The sequence below is a fragment of the Eleutherodactylus coqui genome, chromosome 13 (assembly GCF_035609145.1).
Source record: "Eleutherodactylus coqui strain aEleCoq1 chromosome 13, aEleCoq1.hap1, whole genome shotgun sequence".
Taxonomy (NCBI): domain Eukaryota; kingdom Metazoa; phylum Chordata; class Amphibia; order Anura; family Eleutherodactylidae; genus Eleutherodactylus; species Eleutherodactylus coqui.
This window is the reverse complement of record NC_089849.1, coordinates 11,737,607-11,747,703: the sequence shown is the minus strand read 5'-3', so window position 1 is coordinate 11,747,703 and position 10,097 is coordinate 11,737,607.

Genomic DNA, 10,097 nt, shown 5'->3' with positions numbered 1-10,097 from the left:
CTGTGAGAAGCGACCCCCACAGTGACAGACAGAATAGGACGCCGGAGTCCCGTTCTGTAGACTCATGGTGGTCTCAGCAGTGAGACCCCCACTGATCAGAAAGCTATCCCCTATCCTGTAGATATCCCATGGATACAGGATAACTTGCAGATTGCAGGCTGCTTTCTTAAGGCAGCATGTTGATTAGATTAGTTAACCCTCCTTTACATGGCACGGACTATCTATAGTGCAGATGTGTCGTGTGAAGTCAATGGAAGCTATCCGACCCGCTGCCCGTCCGCAATTAACATCATCATGGGAAAATCTGTACTGCGCAGGTCCGTCGGCTCGCCGCCTGGACCATCCGCAGTACAGAAAAAAGACGACTAAAGGTAGGCAGGGTCGCCAGCATTCCGCTGCAGGATTCCGCATGTGGAATCCGGTTCCACCGTGCGCGGGCGGCCATAGACCTGCATCAATATGTCGTCCAGCTATGGATAAGCTACACCCCCCAATACATCTACAATGCCCCATGTTTAAAAGCAAATGTTTTAGGAACCACAAAATCCTTCAAGAAATGACACCTGTTTGTGACAAACGCCATGCGTCCTATGGTTTGTATGGTACGGGGCTGGCTTTATTTTGTATATCCTACTGAGATAAAACTGGCTGAAAGTGCAGAGCGGAGGCTGAGCTGGGAATGTGTGCATCAATGATCACTTCATCATTTCTATCCATGACCTACATCCAGAGCGGCTGAAATCACCAAGAACTGCAGGCTGCGTCACGGACATGCAGAACCGCAGTGACACATTTCAGCTTCTTGCCCCAGTGGGCTGCTGGTAAATAACGATGACCTGGACTCGGCATTACAGCGCCCTGCGCCCATAATAGATTCAGTAAACATCTTTTCAGCTGAAATAATGGGAAAAATACATCCTACTGCATCTGCGCCGAGCCGGTTGCTCAGAGCCCCCCTGGCGCGGCGTTGAACGGGTATTGTAGGCCATCAGGTTCTTCTAGCGACGGAGCGGTGAAATGAGGGGGTTTATATATTCTTATACTGACCGCATGAAATGGAATATTTCACTGCTCACAATAAGTCGTCATTCGCACGGCCATGTACTTGGTTCCATATTACAGAGCAGCCGGCACGCCATGTGCCGTATGGCACCATATGCTTCTGGGGGATCCCGCTGTAATACGGTGCGCGATGCAATCATTTATATATATTCATTATAAATTCATGAGAATGATCCTGCATATGAAATCAAAGATACGGGCCTCCTGCACACGGGCGGAAATACCCGCTACGAGAATTCTCTACAGGGGGCCATACACAGGTACAGTAGGGGCCAATGCATTCCTATGGCAACATAAAATATACACAGATGTGCAGCTGTATAATACCATCATGTACATGAGTCTTAAAGGGGTTTTCCAGGACTAGACTATTGATGAGGTATTCTTGGGATTCCTGCCAGTCATTGAAGAGACATTCATTGGTCACATGGCCAGAGAGCAGTTCAGTCCTATTCAGGTTTATGGAACTGAGCTGCAATACCAGGCAGAGCCACTATACAATGTACGGGGTTGTGCCTGCTATGGGGTGAAGTGAAAGTGGCGCTCACTGAAGCGCTTTTGTCACTTTAATCAGCTGATCAGTAGGATCTTGAGTGACAGACCCTCACCTATAAACTATTGCTGACCTATTTTGAGGATAGATCATCAATACTTTAAAGCTGGAAAACCACTTTAAATATCTCCAATACCTCTGACAGGCCCCTTTATTAGGGCCCCCAGCCCTCTCATGATTGGCGCTTCCCTGTACGGAAATTCTCGCTGTGACCCTGGAGTGCGGCATAAAATCACGTGACAAGTTTTCCGTGGATCCGTTTCAGTGTGAATCCACATTAGATGGGAAAATCCAGCGATCAAAGAGACTTCCAACGAGGCCGAGTCATCAGTGCTGGACTAGCCGGGGTCTCACCGCCAACTGCGGGGGTCTTCTAATGTAAGAGTGTATTTTAACTCCTTAGTGACCGGTGCGGAGAGTATACTGAAAATGACGCGATCAAGGAAAAACATCCAACAAAAGGGAATCCTGTGGATGGAAAGAACTCATCACCGAAAGGGGTCGGAGGAGGATGTCAGGAATCGTTCTGACCAACCGGAGCTGCACAGTCAGTTGAATTTAACGCTGTGCTTCAACTAATGTGTCCGAACGCACAACTCACCGCAGAGACGGTCAGTTCCAGCGCCATTGTGTATAAGAGAAATGAAAAGACAAGACTCAAGCGGGAAAAGAGCACAAACCTTGTATCACTGACATCAGTCAGATGGATCCAGATGTCTGTTGCAACACACTGATGAGAGGACAGAATTTGGCGAAAGCAGCATGAATTGATGACCCCTTCCTGTCAGGCTGATGGAGGTGCAGTAATATCTTGGCACACCTGGGTTCTTTAATACCTGTGGATGGACGGCTTAATAAACCTCTGCAGTTTTGAAGGCCTGAGAACGTTCAACATGCTACTTTATGGGAGTCTCTAATAAAGTGACTGTTCAGTGTTATGTGTGCTCCGTGTGTGTCACATATGTTAGCCTCATCAATAGAAGGTTGCTTTCACACAACCGAGAAACTCGTGCGAGCTTTGTGTATTACGAGACGCACAAATATGAACCCCGTTCTTTTGAATGGGGTGATATACATAAGTGATTTTTTTCCTGCATCACATGGCACGTCCTATCTTTGGACGTTCCCTCGGAAGGCATCAGCCATTGTTCACAATAGGGCCAGAAAACACATTGCATGGCAGGTCTCCCATTGGAAATACTTGCCGATTAGGATCGCACATGTACTGAAGTGATGGGAGGGGCTTTTGACACAAAAACACCTTGGACCCACGGGGACAGCGCCGAGTTTCACTGCCCACTATTGAAACTAGCCTAACACACAGCGTGCTCTCAAACCCCTCCCCCATTAGGGCGTATGGACATCACAGAGTTTGGTCATCGTTGACTGGCTCCAACTCTAGTGGGCTCAGAATCACCATGGGGAAATGACAGGCCGGACATGACTTCCACCATTATCAGCTGGTCGCTCGAGGTTAGAATAGCCAAACCAGTGCCACGGCTTTGTGGTAAGTGAAATCACCATGATGCGCCAAGAGCGTTGCTAGAGGTGGTGCAGAGGCTTTTTTCCTGCCACATACTGGTTGCTTTGTGAATCTGACTCTCCCTTGCACTTGACTGGTTATGCCCGTTAGATATAGCGGTGTCCTAAGGGTTAACATTAAGTGAAAGTTCCGATAATGTTGCCGTTTTTTTGATGGGATGCAGAGGTTACACCCCGGCCCTGCTGCCTCCTTGGCACATAAGCGATAGGCGATGCAGAGGTGTGATATTTCCTAACTGCACAGATTTGTATATCTCCCTCTATAAATGAACACTTCCCGTCCTACTATATATAGCTTGTGCACATGGTGCAGTCATTGCACGCCACGGCATGTGAGTCTTAGAGGGGGAGCCCTGGGCATCGGGGCTCAGGAGCTTCCAGTGAAGCCTCTCGCTGCAGCATAATGACATATATTGAGGCTCAAGGATGTTGTGATTGCTTCAAATGAAAATTGTATATGGCAGCGCTGTTGGGTAGAAAGAAGAGGATTTCTATAACGAGACACCTAGATGATGTGTCAGTAATTACCCGCAGCCGTGTCTTCCTTTCTGATAAATAAACTAGAACTAAAACTAATACTTAAACATTAATGGCTGGAGTACGGTGCAGACCGTTCATCGACACAGAACATCAGGGAATGAGAAGAAACCAGAGTGTAATGAAAATACTACATAATGTATATCTGTACTCATGAATATTCATTCCCTCGGTGTCCAGGTGACTCATAGGGCAAATATCTGCAGACAGACCCTCAATGGTAGGGAATCTTTATACTGAAGATAAAGGGTTAATCTACATCCCCCTTATTCATGTGCTGGCATCCTATGTTTAAGCAGCCATCTGCTACAGACACTGAATGGCCGTATTATCAGACACCCATCTAGCAGCGCGTTGGACTCCTTTGGCCTTCAAAACCGCAGCAGTTCATTGTGTGATAGATCCCACTATCATTCTGCAGGAATATCGGCCCCCGTGGACAGGAAGCTTCTTGTAGTTGCCGCAGATTAGATGCCAGTGCTGACATGTTCTGACCAGCTGAGAGGAAGGGGTCAGCGATTCATGCTGCGTGTGCCAAATTCTGGCCTCATCAGCAACAGAAATCTGGATCTATCTGACCAGGAAATGTTTTTCCGCTGCTCAGTGATATAACTTTTGCGCTTTTTTGCCCACTGGGGTCTCGTCTTTCTGTATATGCTAGACACTATGGCGCTGGAACTGGTCATTATAGTCCATCTGTGCTAAGGAATGGATACCATTGATAATCAGAGGTCAAAGTCCTATTTGTCGTCAACATGATATTCTGATATGTTGAAAATCACTATCCGGCTGTCTGATGAAGAGGCACTTCAGCCTCGAAGCGTATTTACGTGCTGGTTTAAATAAAGGTTTTGCTATTATTTACCATCAGACTCTTCACTTTCGTCTATAAGTTGCCCCAGAGCCTTAGTTTGTTCTTCACTTAGCCACCTATAACCTTCCCCTGAGGAAGCCTCCTTACTGCTCCCTGACATATCTGTGTTGCATTCCTCATACATCCAAGTACCCTAACCTGGAGCTCTTCGCTGCGCTGTCATGCTCTTCATATTTGGTGTCCCTATTTCTCTTCCCTCGCATTATGAGGGTCGTTCATCTTGAACCCTGCTTTCTATACTAATAATGTCATACAATATACATCAAGCCTTTCAATGCATATTCTGAAGCCATCATTAAAATAAGGCCAGGTCTTTGTTTGCATGGAGTATGTAGAGCTGCACCTTTGGGTTCTTTCTCCCCTCTTTCAGGATTTCCAATCGTGCTACAGGACACTTCTGCAGAGACTAGAACAGTCCTAAACATCCCCCATCTGCAGATATTAACCATGGATTGATGTACACCCGGGTCTGTAGATTTTGTGGCCTTTTCCAGGCTCTATAACACGTCTTCTAGTGTCTTCTGACAGTTGCTTAGATCGAGGCGTAGCTTACAGTAATCAGTCGTTTTTGAGAACAGATCTCTCAGTAACTAGTCTTTGTGTGCCTTTATTTAATGGACAAAGCACCTATGAAAACCGTACTGCCAATCTCATCTCCTTTAAGGGCTTTTTCCACTTAAATTTTTTTTTTTTTAACAGCTTGGTATGGCAAAAAATAACAAAAGAGACAATACTCACCTCTTCAGCCTCCCGGGAAACAGCTGAGCGACATCAACTCCTGGTATGTACGTCTGGTGGGATTCATGTGACCACTGCAGCCAATCAGAGGCCGCAGCATCATTGCCCATTTTCCTGGCATCAGCACTCACATCCTGGGCGTCACGCAGGACATTGACGCTGCAGTCTCTGACTGTCTGCAGCAGTCACCTCACTTTCGCCGGTCGTACATACTGGAGCCGCTCAGCCATTTTCCCAGATGGCTGAAAGTAGGAGATTATTGCCCGTTTTGTTATTTTATGTCGTATTCAGCTGTAAAAAAAAAAATGAAGTGGGGGAACCCCTTTAATGGAAACATCTTTTGCCAATTTGCTCTTTTAACACAGGGGTTCACTTACTTTTTCTCCCTGTACTATGCATGACTACAATAATAATAGATATGAGCGGTACAGCTGTCTGCCAGTAATTAGTTACATTGTGTTTCTCTAGATTTGTGACTTATACAACCTGGCCACATTTTATTAGAAATCAGAAATCCAGGGAATTTCTAAGGCTTCGCTTCCTGCTTCCTGCAGCTTATATGTTCTCTTTGAGTTCTGGTGGATTTTCTCTTCTTCTAATTACCTCCCACACTCCATAAACATAGCTTCAGTCGGCCATTTGGACGCACAGTAGAATCTGATTACTCAGCCAGTACATAATTGACATTGCTTGCAGGCCAACCAGAAGCCCAGGCTGCCCGAACAATTGCAGCACGGTGAGCAGAACAAGAGCATGTGAGGTGAATTCTGCAAATCTCTTCCTCCTGGTGTGAGACGGGTCGCTACAAGCTGGATGCAGCCTCAGCAACATACATGATATATACAATGAATACGCAGGACTTTAAAAATCAATTCTTTTCATCTGTTGCACAGTTTGCTGAAACTCCGCAGCTTTCCATATTCCTTTATGCAAAATTACAGTCAAGAACAATGAAACAGTGTGATTATGTACTAGGACTAATAAAAAGTAATGATCCATGTGGAGTCGTTTTTGCATCTTTAGCGACACAAGAAGCTTTAATGTATGCCTGCAAAATCCATTTCTATAAACAGTGCTTAAAGGGCTTGTCTGATGTCATACTGAGATAATAAAGGGGGGTCCCACAGATAGCACCCCAAGTCTATCTCAATGGTTGGGTAGCCATGGATCTAATGATCATATATAGTCATGGGAGAAACTAAGTACACCCTCTTTGAGTTCTATGGTTTTACATATTAGGGCATAATACAAAAAATCAGGCCCTTAAAAGGTCTTAATATCAGGTAAATACCGCCTCAGGGCTTATCCACATGACCGTATATACGCCGCTATTTAGCTGCATCCAAAAACCTTGACCGTCTGAAGCATAAGATTCCAATGTATTCATTCAGATGGACAATGTTTAGCTGAGTAAAAAAATTGCACCGGGAACACTAGCCCATCAGCGAGCATTTTTGGTCATCGATTTTATACACTGCGTCCAAACATAGGTCTTGCCCTATCTTTGGCCGAGATATGCTGGAAGCTCCCAAAGACTCCTGTAGGGAGGGTGAGGGAGTTTAGCTGCGTCCAACACTGGGAAAAGAAGACAGCTGGCTCTATTTGAGCATTAGCAGTCATTCAGAAGATTTCTGCTGATCGAGGGATTCCCTCACTGCAGCATATTTCTTTGCCAATATGTAGCAGCCGCCCGCGTGAACGGCAGAAAATATACGAGTAAAGATCGGGACTTGATTGCGGCAATTCTTCATTCGTGCGATTTTACAGATCGTAAAGTGACCCTAAAAACGTATACGGTTGTGTGAAAGACCCCTCAGATGAACAACAGCACATGGCAAATTACACTGTGCCATTATTTTACGAAAACTAGCCCAAAAGTCAGAAGCAGTGTGGGAAACATTAAGCACCCTTACTACGTCTGTAGTAAATATGAGGATAAGTAGCAGCCAGTTGCTATTAATTAAAAACACTTGATTAAATGATCATCAGCAAGTTTGACCACGGCTATAAAAGCAGACATTTTGGCAATTTGCTGGTCTGGAGCATTCAGGTGTCTGATAACAAAATGCCAATAAAGAAAGGGAACAGTGATGATCTAAAAGAAGCAAGATGTTTTTGCCCGTCAATCTGGGAAGGGTTATTAGGCCATTGCCAAACAATTTTTTAATTCTATCTTTCTACAGCGAGATAGATTTTTCACAAGTGGGAAAACATTCAAGACAGTTACAAATCTCCCCAGGAGTGGACGTCCTAAAAAATTCATTCTACGGTTAGAAATACTCAAAGAAATTGCAAAAAAAACCAATAGCTGCATCTCAGATCCTAAAGGCCTCAGTTAGCAGGTTAATTGTTCAAGTTCATGACCGTACAAATAGAAAAAGACTGAAAAGTACGACTTGATTGGAGGGGTTGCCAGGAGAAAGCCTATTATTGGGACGTGGCAGCAGCAATCAGGAAGTGGAACCTGGGTGAGGCTTCCCATCAGCCTGGTCCATATGACCCCACTGTTGTGGAATGCCTCTATTCTGTATGCAGAAGGTCCTTTGGGTGTTGTCTGTCAGAAATCCATTCTGTCTTCTGTCATTGCAGAGGTTCCCTTAGTTGTCATCTGTTGGGAATCCTTCTGTTTTTCTTGTTCCCCACTTTTCTTCCCTACTTCAGTATCCTCTGAGGTGTAGGCACTGATTGTTTTGGTGATGTTATATCTGTATATGTTGGTTCTCTATGGACATTATCACGCCATGCTTTGTTGTGTTGGTAACGTTTATGAGGGCCTCGTAGTTGTGCCCTGCATGAATGCCAAACCTCTTCTTTCCAAAAAAAACATGTCAACATAACTAAAGTTTGCAAAATTGAATCTGAACAAATCAGAAGACTTCTAAACAATGTCCTTTATACAGACGGGACCAACATGGAGATGTTTAGCCATAATGTCCAGTACCACGTTTGGTGAAGATCAAACACAGCATATCAGCACCAACTCCTCACACCAACTGTCAAACACAGTGTTGGAGGGGTGATGATTTGGGATGGTTTTGCAGTCATTAAGTCGACTATGAATTCCTCTGTACACCAAAGTATTCTAGAGAGTCACATGTGAGGCCATCTATCCAAAAGATAAAGTTTGGCCGAAACTGGGTCATGCAACAGGCCAATGATCCCAAGCACGGCAGCAAATATACACCAGAATTGCTTAAAAACAAAAGAATCAAGGTGCTGCAAGGGCGCGATCAAAGTCCAGACCTCAACCCAACTGAAATGCTGTGGCACGACCTTAAGAGCTGTGCATAAATGTGCGCCCACAAACCTCAGTGAACGAAAACAATGTTGTAAAGAGTGGGCCAAAATTCCTGCAAAACAATGTGAGACTTGAAATCCTAGAGAAAAGGATTACTTCAAATTGTTGCTACTAAAGGTGGTTCTACAAGTTATTGATTCATGGGGTATACTTAATTTTTCACACACTGCTTCTGCATTTTGGCCTAGTTTTTGTTAAATAAGTAATTACACAGTGCAATTTGTCAGTGTTACTGTTCATCCTAGGTTGTATTTACCTAATTTTAAGATCTTCCAAGGACAAGATATTTTTTTTATTATGTCCTGATTAGAGATGAGCGAGCGTACTCGGATAAGCACTACTCGCTCGAGTAATTGGCTTTATCCGAGTGTCGCTGTGCTCGGGGCTAAAGATTCGGGTGCCGCTGCGGCTGACAGGTGAGTCGCAGCGGGGAGCAGGGGAGAGCGGGCGGGAGAGAGGGAGAGAAAGATCTCCCCTCCATTCCTCCCCGCTCTCCCCTGCAGCTCCCCGCTCCGTGCCGGCACCCGAATCTTTAGCCCCGAGCACAGCGACACTCGGATAAAGCCAATTACTCGAGCGAGTAGTGCTTATCCGAGTACGCTCGCTCATCTCTAGTCCTGATACGTAAAACCATGTACTTAGTTTTATTCATGACTGTGCCTTAAAGGGGTGGTCCAGTTTTAAGTTATTGATGGGTTATAATTAGGTTAGACCATCAATAGTAAATTGTAAACATGTCCACCAGCCGGGAAAACCTCTGATCAGCTGCTTGACTGGCTGATACACTGAGTGGATTTCTGCAGGAAGCAGGCAGTTCCATTCCAACTACAGTGGCCAGGCTTGGCATTGCAGGCCAAATTTCCATTGAAATAAATAGGAAATTGGTCTATATTACCAAGCCTGGCCACTGCAGTGAGAACAAAGCTGTCTGCCTCCTGTATGAATCAGCACAGTGCACTGGCCCAGCTAACAGCTGATCAGCAGTGGTCCCTGGTGACACATCCCCACAGATCTATTATTGATGAACTAACTTAAGGGGTTCTGCTGGCCGGCAGTCTACTTACCGCATCTTCTTCTGTCTCCTCCTGGCCCCGGGGTCACCCCACCTCCAGCCAGCTGGTTCCTCTTCTTCCTGTGACAAAGCGTACATTGCTGGCATTCTCCTTCCTGCGGGTCAGTTTACATTATGTCACTGGTGACGTAGTGTTCACTGCCTAGCAATGAATGCCAAGTTATTGCAGAGACTGCGCATGCGCTGTCTGGCCACAAGTGTTCACATACTATTGCTGTGAGACAGCACGCAGTCTCGACAATAGCCTGGCATTCCCTGCTATACGATGAACGCTACGTCACTAGTGAGATAACATACATTGCCCTGGAGAGAGAAGAATGCCGGCAATGTACACTTTGTCACAGGAACAAGAGGATCTGGCCAGCTTGTGGTGAGGTGACCCGTGATCAGTCTTATTGCTGGGACCCCCCCCCCCCCCCTA